At 38.8% G+C, this 20,372-nt stretch overlaps 1 protein-coding gene across 17 annotated transcripts in view; it reads left to right on the top strand.

Annotated features, from left to right (window-relative positions):
• Positions 1–20,372, top strand: part of DLG2 (discs large MAGUK scaffold protein 2) — an 885,772-nt gene that overhangs the window by 689,601 nt on the left and 175,799 nt on the right. Inside the window, exon 1 of one of the 17 annotated variants that reach the window (XM_055320448.1) lies at positions 3,034–3,087. The exons of the other annotated variants lie outside the window; for them this stretch is intronic. The gene's annotated coding sequence lies outside the window, so the exon portion shown is untranslated. Of the gene's footprint in view, positions 1–3,033; positions 3,088–20,372 lie in introns of those variants that run through there. 17 annotated transcript variants of the gene reach the window in all.

The raw sequence follows: 20,372 nt of genomic DNA, 5'->3' as shown, positions 1-20,372 counted from the left end.
AAGAAAATGAAGATATGAGCCCACAATTCAAACACAGTATGATTTTCACTGTGCTATAAAAGGGACACATAAGGTTTCTCTCTGGTGCAAGTAACAGAATTCATGACTCAAATTGACTTGTTCAGCAGGGGATGCATTGGTAACTGTATCAATAAAGCCAATTTTAAGAAGTCTGATCCTATGGCTCGTGAGGTAGTCAAGAAATTCATTTCTTTTGGTTTTGTCTTTTTTTTTTTTGGTATTAGCTGCACCATAAGACTAACTCCCCTCATCGTTCCAGGACAGTCGTCAATGACTCTGGGAAACTTATTTTCTTAGTCATATCTAACCAGAAAGAGATTCTGAGAATGGTCCCTAAAATTCACTTCGAATGGCTTACCCATGAACATAAAACCAAGTCACTAGCTGCATTTGGGAGCTTAGTCAAGATAAAGACAGCTTCCTCACAACCTTCTGAGTTCCCAAACAAAATTTGGCACTTGTCTCTATTAGGAGAGGATGGTGGTGGTGATGGACCCTGGCTCATCCAACATCCAACAGCCATCTCAAATTTGTGATATGTGAATCACATAATGTAAAACATTCACTGGAATTAATATGTAACATAATGGAAAGAAGGCCCAGCATATGATGGTGCATGTCCTTAGACTGGCTTCTATGTTTAGTAAGGATTTGCCAAGGGATAATAAACAGAGAAAGACTTCAAGGTAGAGGAAAAAAGCTCTCTGCAGTAACAACTAACCAGGTAATTGTTCAACTCCTGCTTATCTTTATATTGGCACTACTGCAAAAATTACCAGCCAGAAGCCATCTGCCTGGTGGTATAATTAACAGAAAACCTAACATATCAGTTTCACCAAAACCTGCTGTTGGATGATGGCAGTTGGATTTTAAGATAAACTACAGTCCAATGTTCTTATTTTTTACAGCGTGACTATAGATTTGGTCAATTTAGTGTGAACCTTCAAATTTATGTCCCTGGCTCGAAACTACAGTACTTTAGAGCTAGACCATACCATTGTCTTTTTTTTTTTCTCCCTTTTTGCTTCTGATGAAACTTGTTCAAGGTTAATGACTCACCCATTGCCTCAAATTTCTGTGGATTTTGATATCATGAAATTTGCGATGCTAAAAAATGGGGGTACTTTTGACAAAAATTTGTTTACCAGTTGTATATATGTCACATTGAGAATGAGATAGACTGAAATAAAGTATTTGTTAGTCAAATGTCAATGCTCTGTAGCAAAATTAGACTTTGGTGACTGTGTGATTCACAGTTTATGTAATTTATCAGTCCTTCAGTTCTTCAGCCTTAGGCGATAAGGCTTTACTTGAGGAAGTAAAATATCTCCTGAATAAGATTGTAGTGGATGGGCTTGGTAATAGTTTGCACTAAAACTCCTGGATCTAGATTCAATTAGCTGTGTTTGGACTGTTTTCCAGCTTTGCAGTCTAGAAGAGGAAGTGACAGGACTTAATTACTTTCTATAGGAAGTATACTCATACTATTTATGATTTTTCTGGCATCCAAATGTAACCATAAAACATTATTTTTAACTCATGAAGCTTGTCTCAATACTGTCAACCTGCCTACCTAATGAGCTTGCATCTCAATATTCATTGGTCTAGCTTCTTTCCAAAGAACGCTCAATAATGGGAGCACACAGAATCTAAGTATATTTCCTTGGGCCATTTGCTTCTGGTATAGTAAATCTGCTCAAAAAAAAAAAACAAAAAAAACAAAAAACAAAAACAAAAAAAAAACAAAAACTTGCAGCCGGTCATGTTCCAGTGGCCCTGACCCAGCTGTGTCAGTGAGAAACTTAAGACATACTCAGAACTCAGAAAACATACTTGAGTTAGAGAAGATTGCAGTAGCCACACAGGAAATGCTCCACAGGGCACTGGTTTCTTCCTCTTTAGATTAGACAGCTTTTCAGTATAGAGGAAGAAGCAACTAAAAGTAGTGGAAGGATGACGGATAATGTTGATTTAAAAGCACATATGTCGGGACGCCTGGGTGTCTTACTGGTTGAGCATCTGCCTTTGGCTCGGTCATGATCCTGGGATCCCAGGATAGAGTCCCGCATCGGGCTCCCCTCAAGAAGAAAGCTCCCCTGCTTCTCTCTCAGCCTATCTCTCTCTCACTGTATCTCTCATGAATAAATAAATAAAATCTTTGAAAGGAGAAAAAGTATATATGTCACCCAAATATTAAAAAATGTCAGTATCCCATGACAAAACTTCCTTCCCCATAGCACAAACCAGGTAAACTCTCTTCTATTTTATTTTGAGGTTTCATTGTACAAGTAGAGAAATAGCAAGAGAAACTGGTTTTTGGCTAAATTGCTTACCTTATCAGTAAGTGTTTTGAGGTTCTGACAAATAGGGGGTGCCAAAGAGGTATCAGAGACCAGTACTGATATTCATGCTACATACAGTATTCTTTGTTCTTAAACTACCGAAATACTCACATTCCTGTTGGTAAATAGCTTCTACTCAGGGCCCTATGTCTCCCTCCCCACTCTTTTAGACCATTCCTCATTCCAGTCTCTTTCACACATCTCCATGATAGAGCAGCTAGGAAGCTCATTAATTAACTAAAGAGTCACTAAGGAGTTAATGCCTGGCATAGCTGGTTGTTAAATATTTTGATATCACTGCTATATGAGACCCCTCTTATTTTTTTAAAAATTCTGGCTGCAGTTGAGAGTAACATTCAGACACAGAAAGAACATATAATTTAGTGCCAAGATATTTAAGACAGCCCCGTGTGATTTTTTTTTAAGAGTAATAAAGGATATATTATTTGAGATTGTCTTGAAAAGTTGGTCAGGGATTTGGATAAGGCTGGAAGGACAAGAGCAGAACCTACAATTTACTTATTTATTTATTTATTTATTTAACCAATAATGACTACATTCCCCATTTGTTTGCTACCACATTATCTTGTTTACCTCTCATGATAGCACTATGAAAAGAGAGGAGAAAATAAGCCTGGATCACGTAGCTAGAAGGTATTGGAAACCCCACGTATTATCCATTCTTACCCGTTATACGCAAGACTTCATATTGGATGCTAGAATGGTAAGTATGAAGGTTTATTTTTTTACTTTTAAGGACCGAAAGCAAACCTAAGGAAATATCAACAGCCTTTAAGCGAATGAATGTTCCTGGGTCTTTTGCAATCAAGAATATCATTTTAAAATATGACTGGGTAATACATTTTTATACTGCCAGCTTCTGTTGCTCCAATAGCAGTATAAAAAGTAGAAATGTAAGCCATGGGGAACTAGCTAACCTCATTATAATTTGATTATCTAATCTTTCAATATTAGTCTTATAAACTTTCCATAGCATAGGAACATTAGAAAAAGCAATAAAGCACACAGCCTAAATATTTAGTCTATTGACAAAGTTTTGCTTTCCATCTTTAAGTGAAAACTGAAAGGACAAAACTATTTGTTCATGATTTTATAGCAAATTTTGTAATTCTGCTTTCCAGTTTATGCCTTATACAACAATGAGCATGTACTTGCTGCAACTAAATTATTTGAGAAAATGTACATTTATGGGCCAGAGTATGGCATCACCTCCTTTCTTCCAAAAATATGTCACAGTGAGTTTCTGAAAATCAAGGATTTGATTTCATTTATCTTTGTGTGCCCAGCAACTAGCATGGTTAACTGATAGATACTAGGTAGCACATTCTCCAAAGGAGGATGAAGGCAATGTGAAATTGAAAAGCTGAGCCTGGAAGATGATGCAGGAATTTACTACATATGCAGACAGAGGCATTGTAAGGAGATAATGCATACTGAGAAGTGTTTCCAAAATAGTACTGGTCACAGAGTTTGTATGTTTAAGGAAAGGAAGGAAGGCTTCAATGTCTTTGCAGTGTTTTTTGCTCCTGGCAGCCTATTTTTCTGGACTTCTTTTCCTACTCCCCTCTCTTCTGTCTTCTCCCTGACTCTTCTTTTAAAATTCAGACTTCTTTGGCATGCCTGGGTGGCACAGTCAGTTAAGCTTCAAGTCTTGGTTTCAGTTTAGGTTGTGATCTCAGGGTCCTAGGATTGAGCCCACATTGGGTCTCCACATTCAGCATGGAGTCTGCTGGAGACTATCTCTCCCTCTGCCCCTCCTGCTCATGCTAGCTCTCTCTCTCTCTCTTGTAACCTCTCTCTCTCTCTCAAACATTTAAAAAATAAAAAATAAAGTAAAATTCAGAATTCTTCAACAAATAAGAAAGATGGGCAGCCCGGGTGGCTCAGCGGTTTAGCGCCGCCTTCAGCCCAGGGCCTGATCCTGGAAACCTGGGATTGAGTCCCCTATCAGGCTCCCTGCATGGAGCCTGCTTCTCCCTCTGCCTGTGCCTCTGCCTCTCTCTCTCTCTCTCTCTCTCTCTCATGAATAAACTCTCTCTCTCTCTCTCTCATGAATAAATAAATAAAATATTTTTAAAAAAAAATAAGAAAGAAAAAAGTGGCGGAGCTCATAAAGGACAGACACATCAACTAATTGTAATCAGTATGAACTTTATTGGATCCATATTCAAACAAACTATAAAAAAATTCATGGCATTCATGAGGCAGAGATTTGAATATCAACTGGATATTCGATGATAAGTTGTTGGTGATATTTTAGATGTGATAACGTTATTGTGGTGATTTTTAAAATAGGTCCTTATCTTTTAGAGATACATACTAACATATTCACAGATGAAATCATTTTTATCAGAATAATACAGGAGAAGGAAAATGAATAGGGATATAGAAAAAATAAATCCACAAGTAAATAGGCATTATTCATGGTTGTTTTTTTTTTTTTCTCAACTTCCTAGAAGACGTTTCTCTTCCTTTCCTCCCCTCCAGTGGGTTTCATTTTCTTGCTATATCCCAAATGTGCTAGGCATGTTTTATAATTATCTATTTATGTGGGTTGCCATCACCAGAAGGAGCTCATTAGTAAGGACTTAGATTTTTCTTTGTCCTCCCATCGATGGGCTCATAGAGGCTCAATAATGTTGGATAGGAAGTTGAACAATAAATAAGTGGCTACAGACCTCCCAGGTCTACATCAGGTTGTGTGAGTCAACCAGTGGGCTCCTCTTCATTTATCTTGCTTTCTTCTGATTCTTAAAAAACAAATATCAATTCATGTTCTATATACAAAACAGAATTTGCTCTTAACTGAAAACCAGGAATGCAACAGCCTAATTGAAACTAGATAATTCACACATTTGCATTTAATATTCATGAAATGCCATGTGGTGAGGCCCTGTTCTTAATTAGTGTAAGATCGCATTATTCCAAATCTATTTAGTTGTTATAGAGATAAAGAGAATATAAAGAAAAACACTTTCTTTTTGTTTAAAATTTTAAAATTAAATTATGTTTATCTGAAACTTTTTTCTGTATAAATTTATACAACTTCTGAGGAGATTTTTCAACTCTTCTTTGTTAATGAGCACCCTTTTGGTAGTTTGCAGGTACTTACTTTATAATGGTAGAAACTGTACTTCTGAAAAGTATGGAGTGGAAAGACTAGAGGGGGCTTTGTCAGAGATTTTGTCAGTGCCCTTGCCCTTGATCCAAACTATGCAGAAGTAGCCAAGAGAAACAAAACTCATCCCCATTCTTATTGTTTTAAGAAGTTTTTAATCAAATCACTCATTGGTAGTATACTATCATTGGAAATATTAATTTACTTATATTGCCAAATTTTTTCTCAAATAAATTTTTGGGCATATGTATGTTAACAATAGAAAGGAATCCATCTGTCCTTCAGAATTCTTGATAGTTACCCACCCAGAAGCAGTCCAATGACATGAATGTGTAATAACATGCATGATACCCTCTGGAGAAACCTGTTTCACAGGCCAGATGGGATTTTTCTATTTTTTTAATAAAATTTCTTCATCTATGACAACACAAACTTAGAATTTCATGAATATGTGCATGAGAGATAGCCCAAAGGGATTTGTTCCTTTTGTAATATAAATAAAATTACTGATTCTAAATTATAAATAAGGAATATGTATACCCAGATTTATTATGGTATCTGCTAATAAGTACAGAATATCCATATATAGACCCTACAGTGGAATATGTTATTTTTCTTTTTATATGTCCAAAATCTAGCACAGGGCCAGAAAACAAGCAAGAGCTCAGTAAATGTTGACCTTTCCTCCTCCTTTTACCTTCTCCCAGGGGCCGTATCACCCACCACCACAAGCATCCACTTCATTTGTGATGTATAAAGCAAGCCTGGGCATGATAAAAACACAGTAGTAGGAGAAATAACTGTAACTGGCAGGACTTTGGGGGCAATGTAGAGGTTAATTGGACATCTGCTTACCTCTAATCTTCATTGGGGTTCGTTGGATGTTAAATACTGGACTTCAACAGGATAAGCTGCTTGGGCTAGGCACATGGGATACTGTACCTACCAAAATGTGCATCATTGCTCTAAGAGTTGAGAAACCAAAGAATTTAAAGCACAGCTCTAAGGTTTGGGGTCTTTTGTTTTTGTTTTTATCATCTAGATGAGTTCTTTTCACCATCTGGGTTAAGGCTTGGTTTTGAACTGTCTTTCTCTTCTAGAACGTAACCTCTTTCACTGGCTTGCTCTAGTGAAGCAACTCATAACTGCAAGTATTTGTTCTTTCATTCAGGTATTCAGTTATTCATAGAGTATTTAGTGCTTGCTTTGTTTAGCCCTATTCTGGTACTAGAAAGTTTTTTAGGATGTTTGGTATTAATTTTTTGTTTTTTCCTTTTTTTTTCAAGTTTGAAACAGTTATTTTTCTTTCAGTTTCAGAATATAAATACACTTGTGGGGCCTTCACAGTGGAGTTAAAAGACACAAAGGACAAACACTAAAAGATTTAAACTTAAAAATCATAAGCCATTTATGTTAAAAGGTACAAAACTTGCTCTGGTTTTAATTCAGCAGGGCCAAGGGATCATTCTATTTATAAATGGGTTGTATTCTTCTGTGGGCCTTAACTGCATGTTGCACATTTATGATATATGCATACATTTGGCATAGGAATGTACATGTATATAGGGATACATATAAGTATATGCACAAAGAAAAAGTACTCTTTCCAAGTTTCTTTCTAGATTTCTCAGCTGAAGCATGCACTACACTGATTTGCTTTTGTACATGGTCTTCTGAATTTGGAAGTTATCTTGGAGGCAAGAATATTATTTTATAGTAAATTAACAGGAATGAGTAATATGAGTGAATTGAACAAGAGGAGGGCATGCATGAGGGGTAGGGCCATTTCTGTTTTGTCTAACACTCCCAGGACCTAACATCCTGCCTGGCCAATGTTAAGCATTCAGGGAATAAGCAGATTAATTAATGCGAGCTCAGGATTGGGAAAATATTCTAATAGAGCACTTTGATGGGCCAGGAAATTCTTTGTCCAGAAAATGAAGAAGAATCATTGCTGCTTGATGGTTCAATTAAACTCAGCAAACACGAATTGTCTTCTAAGGTCTGCCAGGGACTAGAGATCTATCTAGTGCTGAGTGCAACAGGTCCCTGAGCTTTAGAAACTCAGTCTAACGGCCAACAAGCACATGAGAAAATGCTCTGCATCACTTGCCATCAGGGAAATACAAATCAAAACCACAATGAGATACCACCTCACACCAGTGAGAATGGGGAAAATTAACAAGACAGGAAACAACAAATGTTGGAGAGGATGTGGAGAAAGGGGAACCCTCTTTTTTTTTAATTTATTTATTTATTTATTTATGATAGTCACAGAGAGAGGGAGAGAGAGGTAGAGACACAGGCAGAGGGAGAAGCAGGCTCCATGCACCGGGAGCCCAACGTGGGATTCGATCTCAGGTCTCCAGGATTGCGCCCAAAGGCAGGCGCCAAACCGCTGCGCCACCCAGGGATCCCAAGGGGAGCCCTCTTGCACTGTTGGTGGGAATGTGAACTGGTGCAGCCACTCTGGAAAACTGTGTGGAGGTTCCTCAAATAGTTAAAAATAGACCTGCCCTACCACCCAGCAATTGCCCTGCTGGGGATTTACCCCAAAGATACAGATGCAATGAAACGCCGGGACACCTGCACCCCGATGTTTCTAGCAGCAATGTCCACAATAGCCAAACTGTGGAAGGAGCCTCGGTGTCCATCGACAGATGAATGGATAAAGAAGCTGTGGTCTATGTATACAATGGAATATTACTCAGCCATTAGAAATGACAAATACCCACCATTTGCTTCAATGTGGATGGAACTGGAGGGTATTATGCTGAGTGAAGTAAGTCAATCGGAGAAGGACAAACATTATGTGGTCTCATGCATTTGGGGAATATAAAAAATAGTGACAGGGATAAAGGGGAAAGGAGAGAAAATGAGTGGGAAATATCAGAAAGGGAGACAGAACATGAGAGACTCCTAACTCTGGGAAACGAACTAGGGGTGGTGGAAGGGGAGGTGGGCGGGTTGTGGGGGTGACTGGCTGACGGGCACTGAGGGGGGCACTTGATGGGATGAGCACTGGGTGTTATTCTATATGTTGGCAAATGAACACCAATAAAAAAATAAATTAAAAAAAAGAAACTCTCAGTCTAATAGACAAATACATGTACAATTTTACTGCTATTTATTACCATTTAAATTACAGTATCAGTGTATGAATATAATTGTATTAGTGTTAACAAAGTTCAGAGACCACCCAGGGAAAGGACCAAAGATCTCTACTTAGAGGAGCAAGGGCCAGCTTCTCTGAAAGGGATGTCTCCACAGTGTTTTAAGAGCTAAAGGACCAAGGCTATCCCACATGGAATGAGTAGCCTCAACAAAGGCCAGAGACATGAAACAGCAGTGTGTTCTGGGCTCTGTGTAGTTTTTTATTTATTTTTTATTACTAGCCTAAAAATGTGTTGTTAGTACAGAGAAAAGTGATACGTGAGGATGGAGAGAAAGGGTTGAAAATGGATTTTCTAAACCTGCATTTTTTTATACCATGACAATTAGATGTTGCTATGCATGTATCAGAGGCCTTTCATGCTAACTTCTCTCTATGAAAATCCTCTCCTGCTTTAATTCCCACCAGATCTGGATGGCCAGACATGATCAGTGTTGTCCATTTAAATCTCTTCTTCTTCCCTGGATTTCAGCTTGAGCTCTTTTTGTTTTGTCACGTCATCTCCCCAGGGGATTACAAAGTGACTGGGAGGCAGGGACTGTGCTTACCTCTCTTGATTTCTGCACATGTCTAGTACTGGACCATGAACCACCTAGTAGGAAATTAGCTACTTCCGGAGAAAGCATCACTGATTTCTCCAGCACAGACCCTAAAACTTTTGCACAAGCTAGTTACATTTCTGGACCAAGTGCCATGCTGTCAATTCTATTCTTCTGGTAATAAATATTTGTGAAGGACACATGGAAAGTGCCCCCTTTTAAGATTATGTGTTGTAGACTGGGAAACTAAAATTCATTCCAAACCTCAGGATTGACAAAAATGAAAACAGAATTCTGTTTACAAGTGAATTAGAGAATGTACTAACATCACACCAGCCCCATGTCTACCATCCAGCAATGTACGGCAATCTGAATGTCATATCCTTAGACAGCTTTAGCTCTAGTAAGTGTAGGTAGAACAGAGTTTGCATATCACCTTTAAATGGCAGTAATTCCACTTCAAAGGGCAAATGACTGAAAAATGCACCTGAAAACTCATCGAATGCACTGAGAAAAGGTTATCTGATCTTTAATGTAGACAAAAGGTAAAAGCTTATTTTAAGAAATTCTTTCTTGAAATTTCCTTTAGTCGTGTTTTTCTATATTTCATTATCTTGATTTGTTCCTATAAATGCATGCAACTTTAATTATCAAAGGCAGATGTGCCTAAGGAAATATGCAAGGATGGCCAGACCACACATTCTGGTCTGGTTGCCCATGCCAGTTCCAGTGTATGTCTGGATCTGGAAGATTATTGGCCATAGGCAGACAAGGCAAGAATGAGATTATTGTGTTGTTTAAGATCTGGTTGGAGAGGAAATGAAAGGGATTCTTCATTTATATTTATAGATTGGATGGGAACTGGCACAGAAGGCTGAAGCCCTGGCTCTGACTTGTGTCCATTCCACTTGCCAACAGTGTAACTTTGGGAAAGTCATGATCCTGTCTTGGGTATCAGTTCTTCTTAGCCCATGGAGGAGTCTGGTGCTTAGCACCAGGGTCACTTTATTACAGAGTTGTAATAAAATTGTTTCTAGGGGTAATCACTTGGGGGAACAAAAGTCTGGTAACTTTGTCAAATAAAGATTAGTTGAAGAAATGGATGCTCAGGTTCACGAACAAAAACAGCAAATACAGTGACAACCTTATTCAAATACAAGAGAGTCTTTTAAGGAGATCAGAGATTATAACCTTATTCTATATAACTGTAGAGGGCAGAACTAGGTCTCATAAAGGGGCAATTAAAAGAGATTTTACTCTTTGATAATGAGGATCTGTCTAGTAATGGATAGGCTGATCTAAAAAACAGTACTAGTGAAAGCATGAAGCATAGAACTGACAAAAATGTTTATAAAAATCACGTGGGAGGTGGTGGGTCAAGCTAGGCAGGAGACTGAGAAAAATCCCAGTGGAATGTAATAGTGTTTGACTTGTGTCTCAAAACCCATGTACCCCTGTATATGTCACCTTTCTGTCTTTTTCACTTCCAAAACCTATATAGCCAACAGAGAACTCCAACCCTGTTTCTATGGCAGTGTACTTCTCATTCTCTGAAAAACATCCAGAGAACCTCCAAAAGGGCAATTGAGATTATTCATTTTCTTGTAGGCATGTTGTGTAATGGTTGAACAAAGGCATGCCAGGTCTGGCTCTCTTTTGTCTAGGGCACATGATGGCTTGAATATTTATTATTGTAGTTTGAACAACAAATGCATTTGAAATATAAAAAAAAGGGGGGGTAAAGTTTACAGTCTTGAAATCCTCTCTCTGATCTCTCCTTCTTCAAGCTTGTTTACTCCCCAGATCACAATACCTGTCATAGCCCTCCAGTCATCCTTGGCAGAGACAGAGCATCCAACAGTAATCTCGTCTTTTGAAAATGTACTCTCTCCTTTCCTCGAAGCTCTGTGCTGTGTTGTATCTCTTTCCTTGCTTTACTCCTGCTGCATAACGTCAAGTCCTTAGCAGATACTGTGCCTGACTGGTTCTAGCCGTATCGCCTAACACAGTACTTGACATAAGCAGGTAACCCAGGAGTGGTTGAGGAATGAAGAAGAGCCCATCTTTTTCCTCTTGGAACCAACTCTACCAGTCTCTTCCATACAAGATTCTCCCTCGCGCTACAGTTCTACTTTTATCAGCACTCAGGGCCCTCCTGATCCCTTAAAGTTTTGTCTTCTCCAACCTGAGCACCAGTCATTTATGTGCATACATTTCATTTTTGGACACTTATAAGGTTCCAAATCATTTCTTTTCTTGTCTTTCTCTGACAATACTTTAAAACTGTTGAACAATCAAGCACAGTTTCTACTTGCTGAAAGCTTGGTGCAGTCAGGCTTCCTGCTGGACATGGAAGAATTTCTGACCTTGCAAGAAAATGTATTTTCTGCCATCAAAGTCTAGTTGGAACTTAGGCTATGTATGTAGGCACTCCATCACGCCTGCCAGGTCTCAGCAAAGAAAGAGAGAAATATTAGTGCTTATTGATGGGCTTCAAAGAGGACTTTTTTAAACTGAAAGACTCAGAATACTCTGGCTGAACACTTACTTCAGTTAGCTTTTGAAAGTTAAATTGAGTCTAGGTTATTAGAGAAGTGGGGGACATTGGCATTTTAAGGCAGATGGATGTGCTTTCTAATCTGATATTTATTTATTAATTCAACAAGTATTCGTTGAGAATCTGCTATGCGTCAGGCAGAGATTAGTACTATGAGTTTTCTGAGGTCAAGTGTGGTTTGGCTTTCCCTCAATTAATCCCAAACCATCCATGACCTCATTCATTGCTACAGCTTTAACTACTACCTCTTAGCATGCAAAAGGCACCCAAGTCTACCTGTCCACCCCCAGAATCTTCTAGTGTGTCTAATCTTGGATCTCATCTTAAAGGAAAGTGGCAGTGTGACGATTATGCTCCACCCACTCTGTGCCAGCCATTCCCACTCCCCCACCCCAAAGGCACTAGACACCATGAAGCCTACAGAAGTTATAAAATGCAGACACTCACTTATTTTCAATTATGTAACCTCTCTAGGTAGTATAATTATGAATGTGGAAAAACATGTTTTTAAGTTTCCTCCACACCACTGCTCCCAGTTTGGGGCTGGAGAGCAATGAATAACGTGGACCAACCCAGAGGATGACAACCTATGTGTCAGCAAACCCTCCCTCACTATTAATGATGGCACTGCTATTCTCACTCACTGAATCCATGCCATTGGCCAGATGCTGGGCTAGATGCTTTCTGTCTGCTATAGCTCATCCTTCCAATAGCTCTAGAGCTACATAATAAGTATCTAGAGATACATAGATGAGAATACTGAGATCACAGAAACAACTTGCCCAAGTTTCAGGTCTAGTAAGAAGCAGGAATTAGGACAAGAACGCAGATGTGTTTGGTTTCAAATGCAGCGCTTTTGCTACTACATTACAACAGATGTAGGTTAATAGTTTACAATGCCTCAGTCTTACATTTAGAAAGTAGGGATGAATTCTTGTCCCTATCTGCTTCAGAATTATACTGCTCTTGACAACTGATGTTTCTCAAGGAAAATCAACAGCTTAAGAGACATTGTTCCGGTGCTAAACAATGGATGGGATCCAAACACTAAGGTTAATGGAATGACCAACCCACAAGTGGTTTATGACTCAAGTGACCCCTGAGTCAGAGCAGGAAATCTTTGGAGGAACTTCTGGCCAAGTGAAACCTGTGAACTTTCATTCATTTATTTACTTACTCAATTAGTACTTTGCAAGCTTCTACTGGGCCACACACATTTGGTATCTGCACTGATAATGCAAACACAATGTACCTTTTTAAGAGGGTGTCCTTCCAGGTCTGATACATATTTAGTAGACAGTTTGTCTTGGGAACTAATGAACTCTTCCAATTTATGCAGAGGTTTCCAGCCAGTGGTGCACCAGTGGAAGAACCAGTGAAAACAATAGCTCTTAACCTCTGAGATAAGATTTTGGCAGCAACATAGTATATTATACCCACTGAGGACAGCATCTGAACAGAAAAAGCAAAAGCACTTTGGCATTACATAGTCTAGGGCTTAACTCTCAGCTCTGATATTTAATAATCTGTTGTATAATCTTAAATTATTTCATCTCTCAAAACCCCAGTCCCAAAACTGCAAGGTAGAGCTACTGCCCACTGAATTGTTTTTTTCACTTAGTTTAACAAATACTTATGGAACATTAAATCAGTCAGGAAAAGAGACAACATGTTATGTATTTTAAGCAGAAAAGGATATAATTGAGGGTATGAATGTTCTTAGTAATTGTTGGAAGGGTTGGAAGAATGATAGTCAAGGCTGGGGCAGCTATACCTAAATTGAGAAATTTCAAGAAGACATTTCCTGAGTGATAGTTTCTTGCTAGAGAGTAACAGCAGACTGTGGAATCTAAGGAAACTGTAAGAAGCCAAAGCAGTGGTAGTAGTGCAAAATCTTCTGCCAGTATGTTACCTCCCATCCCCATCCCAAAATTCATACAAGTTATTCTGATTGCAAGAATCTAGACTGTAACCCTACTGACAATAGGAGACTCTGAGAATATGGTTCTTAGGCTTCTAGCCCCTGTGATACAGTGGAGAGCATTGGGGTGGGGGAGTTAAGGATTGGTGGTGAGGGCTAATAAAGAATAGCTTGAACAAGCACCTCTTATGTGGCCAAGAATTGTTCTGCAGGTACAAGGGTAAACAAAGAGACAAAATATTCCCTGCATGTGGCTCATTTAATCATGGGAGATTAAATGAGTTGATGTATTAACACATTTAATAGAGCCAGGGATATGGTAGGTACCTTAGAAATGGTTGTTCTCTTCTTTTAAGTCCCACACTGGCCTAACTTTGTCTTCTCTCCATGAGATTCTTGATGAGGTAGATAATTCAAAGATTGAATAGGAAAGAGCTGAGGGTATCTCTTAGAGGCCAAATAGTGAAGTTTTAATTAGCAGTGCTTGCCTTTTGTAGAGAGAGCCTCATTTTAATTCATATAGACTTTGAAGGCCAGTTGGACATGCTTCAAAGCATGTATTCTCTCAGTAGATAACAGACCATCTTTAAAGACATTTATCAGTAGACGTGTATATTAACTCACTCCAAGTATATTGAAATACAAAAGTTCCATAGAGATACAAGCATTGCTTCCTCACAGTAGGCATGAGGTCGAGAGATAGACATATTAGGACATGCATTAATGTGTTCATTTATATAAATGATTCATTTATTCTATCCTGAGGATTTGCCAGTCATCTCCCTATCTGTCTCCAACACTATACTTTGTTCCCTCTCTTGAGCCATACATATGAGGCAGTTGATTCGCATAACCTCCCACTGAGGCAGCTCTGCAGTGCCCTCCAGAATCTGGGATGAGGGCTGTCTAGAGCATTTATAGTTGCCTTTGTCCTTAATCCAAGCTCTGGACCACAGCAAGAAGAACACAAGCTTTGGAGAAGTCATGACAAGTGTATGCATAGGAAGAGATGGAAGTAGAGAGTCACAAAAGGAAGGAGGGGGAGAAGTCAAATAGTATAATTTAACACCTTTCTATCTTCATCACTCCTTTCTACTTGCACCCACCTACACACATGTTCCTCAGTCCTTTCTCCTCCTGTCAATACTTGCCTTAATTTTTATCTATGTCATCTTAAATGTCATGCATGACTTTATCTATGGTCATGTGATCAGTATTACCAAGGTGAAACAGTGTAACAAAAGTGCTCCTGGAAGAAAATGTCTTAGGTAATTCTCCTAAAAATTGTTAGTTCTAAGAAATGTGGGACCTTAGAGACAAATAATATATGCACACACGACCCTTGAAGGCAGCAGCTCAAACTGCTGTGGCCAAACAGGAATCAGGGCTCAGTGTCGTCAGGGTTCACGTCACTTTTTTGGGTAGCCATGAGTATGAATTTTGAGGGAAATTTCTCAATAGTAAATGTTAACCCCTGATTCATATTTCAGAAACACGTGAAGCTAAAGAAGACACAGTTGTAGGTCAAATATGGTTGGCATGCTACTATTTTATGCCTACTTTGCAACATCTTCTGTCCTAGAATCTGAATAATGTTATTACACATTATTGTTTCTGTATATTTTCCCCACTAGGCTAAGAGCTCCTTAAAAGCTAGATAGCTAGATTATGTCTTGTTTCTCCAAGACTGACTACCTGGTTCCCGGACTAATAGGTGCTCAGAACACACAGCCCTATACTTTTGCACATCTCCCTTTTTTTGTGAGTGTGAGACTCTGTTTACCCACGAGAAGAATGTTTGTGTCTTAGTCTTCTCAGCTATACAACATTTATTTGTAAAATTCTATTATCAGTCATCATAAGTGAAATTAGTAATAATTTATACTTGCAAAAATATTTTATTTGGTAACTTAATAGTTAATTCTTTTCATTTAAAGGAACTTATACTCTACCTGATATAAGAAAAATAAGCAAAACTCATTATCACAATTCTTCGTCCTATTTTCAGGTTTAGTGTTTGGGGAACAGTATGGTGTAAGAAGAGTGCTTACAAATTCTGGGAGCAAAATTAGGTTTAAGTACTGTCACTGTCATTTGTCAGCCACATGAACTTGGGCAATTCATTTTATTTGTCTGACCTCAATTTACTTATCTATGAAATGGGAATAATAACACCTGCCTCATAGGATAATTATAGGGATTACATTAAATACTGTACATGTGACCTTACACGCAATAAAAATTAAATAATTGTTTCATTCTTTGGGAGGGAAAAGGCATCTCGCTTCTTTGACTATATGTACGTAGAAGTAGGGCTGTTTGTTTGATTTTCTAAAGCAGAAATAACTATCTTCCAGTACTTGTGGAGAAACAGATTTTTCCATATTTGGATAATGATGTAGGCCAAAATTAGAAAAATGAAGTGAATGTGAGTGCTTGTTATACAGTCTTAGTGTTTATTATTATTATTATCTTGAATATTAGGTCTTTTACATAAATATCAAGAGCTGATCCCAACAGTCTTGACCTAGGAGAATGAGTGGTTTGTAGAGGTATAAGTTCAGTCTTACCATGCTGGGATGTCTAAAGCATATCCAGAAGGAGATACTTAGCAGAGTTCGAGGAAGCAGTAGAGAAGGTGACCAGTGGAAGAGCAGTGTTCAGGGAAGCATTTATGGAGTAAGAGAGTGAGGGATAGAAGACCTCTGTTAGCCTTTGGAAAACTCCTGTGGCCTGGAGCTACAGAACTTTTCTGCTGCTGCTTGAGCAGACATTCTATTTTGGGACAGGCAGGCCTCCAGTTTAGGACTCAGCAAATAATAATAAGTCCAGCATTTGAGAAAGGCATTCTAAGATCCCCAAAAGGAAAAGGAATGACACTATCTCTTAATGATTTACAATTAAATAAGCCACATAGTAGGAAGTAATTACATAAAAATTCAATTTAGTATCAAATCAATACGATACAGTTTAGTATGGGATCACATTTACCAATGGCAGGTACTGAGAATATGACAAAGGGAGAAAGTGATTCATCCATGCTTTGTAGTGTGGATTAAAGCCAGGCACTGTAGCCAGATTGTCTACTATCAAATCCCAGATGAACCGCTTGGTTAGCCTTTCTGCTCCCCAGCTTCCTCATCTATAAAGTCAGGGTAATCCCCACTGCACAGGGTTGTTGTGTACAAAGAGAGACAGCCAGTACCTCATTGGCAGGCCAAACTGATGAATAAGGTTGTGAGGAGATAACCAAACCTATTGGTCTGCCAGCAAATAGCCTTTCAGAAGCACCTGAGGAAATAGTTACCAGGAGAAAGATTCAGGAGTAAAGTCAAAAAGAGGGAAAGGAATAAACCCAAGGAAGTGGGGGTATGAGTGTACATTTTATGTCTGAGCAGAGAGGATATTTAGATTCCTACAGACCCACTAGTTTGGGTGTAGAGCAAGGGTAGATAAGAAGTAGAAGGTAACAGTTTACTTTGTCATTTTCTTTCTTGCTCAGTCTCATTGATCAATCCCTATTTGCCTCACTTTTGTCATGTATAAAATGAGGTAATAGTACCTACCTTATAGTCTTTTTTTTTTGTAAATTTATTTTTTATTGGTGTTCAATTTGCCAACATACAGAATAACACCCAGTGCTCATCCCATCAAGTGCCCCCCTCAGTGCCCGTCACCCAGTCACCCCCACCCCCTGCCCACCTCCCTTTCCACCACCCCTAGTTCGTTGCCCAGGGTTAGGAGTCTCTCATGTTGTCTCCCTTTCTGATATTTCCCACTCGTTTTTTTCTCCTTTCCCCTTTATTCCCTGTCACTATTTTTTATATTCCCCAAATGCATGAGACCATATACATGGTTCATAGTAAATATGTTTGATAAGACAAACATTAGTTTGTCCTTCTCCGATTGACTTATTTTACTCAGCATAATACCCTCCAATTCCATCCACGTCAAAGCAAATGCATACCTTATAGTCTTGTTAAGATTGAATGAGTTTATACATGAAAGCTCTTAGAATGTTATCTCACAAAAGTACGTGTTCAGAGCAGGTTAGCTATTATTTCTTTTAATTTTTTTTTTTATTAAGTAGGCTCCACAGCCATCATGGAGCCCAACAGGGGGCTTGAACTCACAACGCTGAGATCAAGGCCTGAGTAGAGATAGAGTCAGACACTCAACTGACTGAGCCACTCAGGTGTCCCCATGTTGGCTATTACTATGACTATTATCCATAATCATTTATTGTGTTCCTAATGTAAAGCATGAACTGTGACAGACTCTGAGATGTGGACATGAAGAAAGTTATGGGCAGCCAAGCAATTGAGAGACAGCATCTGGATATGTGGACCTGGTTTCAGATCTGGGATCTATCATTTCGTTTCCTCCTGTGTAGCCTGGAACAGTGTATATTCTGTAAACTGGGTGATGCTAACATATACCACAGTGTTATTGGAGGAAGAAATAAGATGAATCTCCATACAAGGCACTCAGTATAGCTCCTGGCAAATAGTAAACAGTCAGTCCTGGAAAGACTGAAGAAAACATCGCAGAGATGGTGAAACTAGGTGCGTAAAAGCTAGAGAACTCGAAGATATGAAAATTTCCAGGGCGGTTCAAAGGAAGAAGATAGTTTTCAAAGTGCACTGTCATATTTATTAAGCAATGTTCCCAAGCAGTAGAGCAAATTGTGATTAAGAAGGTGGGTCATAGGCAGCCCGGTGGCTCAGTGGTTTAGCGCCACCTTCAGCCCAGAGCCTGATCCTGGAGACCCGGGATCGAGTCCCACATCGGGCTCCCTGCGTGGAACCTGCTTCTTCCTCTGCCTGTGTCTCTGCCTCTCTCTCTCTCTCTCTCTCATGAATAAATCAATAAAATCTAAAAAAAAAAAAAAGAAGGTGGCCACCTGAGCAAAGGCAAATTTTGCTAAGCTAAAGGAGCTGTTGTTTCAAACAAGAATATATATTGCAAATATATAATTTAGCTTACCAAAAATGAAAGTCAAATGGTGTCCATTACAATTGCAGAACATACTTTCACACTAAGAATAGCGTGTTTATTATCATTATAATCCTATGAGGTTGAGAACAGACTTAACCTTTGATCTCTTTGCTGGCAATTGGATAGAATTAGCATAATTATGGTTGGTTGGACGGATTGTTTTTGGTAAGAATTTTTTTTCTTCTCTCATGTATCTGTACAAGATTTAGATTATCACAGTAAAGCTGCATTTTTCAGAAATAACAAGGTCTCTATGTGTTTCTCCCTGGTCTTCTTAAGAATATAAGAACTGTAAAAATCTTCCAAAAAGCACTTTTGACACAGAAAGTGTCCAGTTTAAAATCCATTGGGGATTCACTAGCAATAAGAATAAGGAAACACTGTGCATCCAGACTATAATTGAAATCACATAGATGTAAGAGGAATAGCTAACTTTGTGGGCACTTCTTGCTAAGTGTTTTCCAGACTTTAGCTCTCACATGCTGGTAATCATGCAATCTAGGTAGGAATGGCTGCTACTCTTATTTCACAGAGGTTCAGTGATTTGCCCAGGGTCACACAGCACAGTCACATCTTCTTTCCTCTGCAGCCATGTTTTCCTAGGTATGTGTGCTCATGAAAAAAATCTGAGTCTATTTCCTTAGGCAACTATGAGTATTCCCTTGGCCCAATGTCTTTGGCAGTGTGAAGATCATAGGAGTAGAATTTATATGAAAGCATGGATACTATTGTGAGCAGTGTCACAAAGGCAAAGTTTACGGATAAGATTTACCAAGTAATATCTTGTAAACCAGAGGTTAAATATGGTGTGAAATTAGGGGGAAATGTTAATGGCAAAGGTGAGATTAGGACCCAGGTCTCTTAGATCCTAAATTAACAACCACCTCATGGATATCAGCCTTTCATCACTTGACAGTGTCAGATGCCTCCTTTGTGTGATTTCTCACTCTTCTAATAATGGAGTTAGAGAGCTATACAGAAACCAATTTAACCTTTTCTTAAGCTATTTAATTGACTCATCAGGCCAGGCACTAACGATAATGTTTAAGACCTTTCCGTTGGAGTTGTAGCAGTAAGAAACCATAGACAGAATGAGATGGACACCCATCTAAATGTAACACAAAGCTATGGGAACACAGGTGAAATAGCAACTCTTGCTAACTGAGGCTTCATTAAATGTTGACTAGAAGAGGTGGCATTTGTCCTGGGTGTTGGAGCATGGGTAGGATTCAGGAGACACTAATGGGGTAACTAGTGGAAGGGGCCTTGTAGAGAGACCTGGCAGTATGAAAATCTGAATATTGGAGTTTCTCTCTCTGGGAAGTAAGGACAGGGGAAACAAGTGTGCTTCCATTTTATTAAGTACAAAGCGATTTGGGGTTCACAATCTAAGAACCATTATCCATTTGGTGGCGTGTACATCTGACTCTATTGTCACATGTCAATATGTAAATTCACTGATGGCTTCAAAAGTACAACAAAATGCAGTTTCACTGTCTGCATTGGGATCAATGCATTGCATTAGGAGGGAGGAGTGGTAGGGAGGGGAGGAATGATTTTTCTTGAGAAACAAAGTGGTAATTTAGTTGAAAAAATGAGAAGATAAATAAATTTTCACCATAGAACAAATTCTGATCTGTAGAATAACAAGTTCCCTCTATCCCACCACTACACATTCTTCTC

The sequence above is a fragment of the Nyctereutes procyonoides genome, unplaced genomic scaffold (assembly GCF_905146905.1).
Source record: "Nyctereutes procyonoides isolate TBG_1078 unplaced genomic scaffold, NYPRO_anot_genome, whole genome shotgun sequence".
In the NCBI taxonomy this organism is placed as follows: Eukaryota; Metazoa; Chordata; class Mammalia; order Carnivora; family Canidae; genus Nyctereutes; species Nyctereutes procyonoides.
The sequence above is the reverse complement of the archived record's forward strand: the minus strand, read 5'-3'. Positions and strand labels throughout refer to the sequence as shown.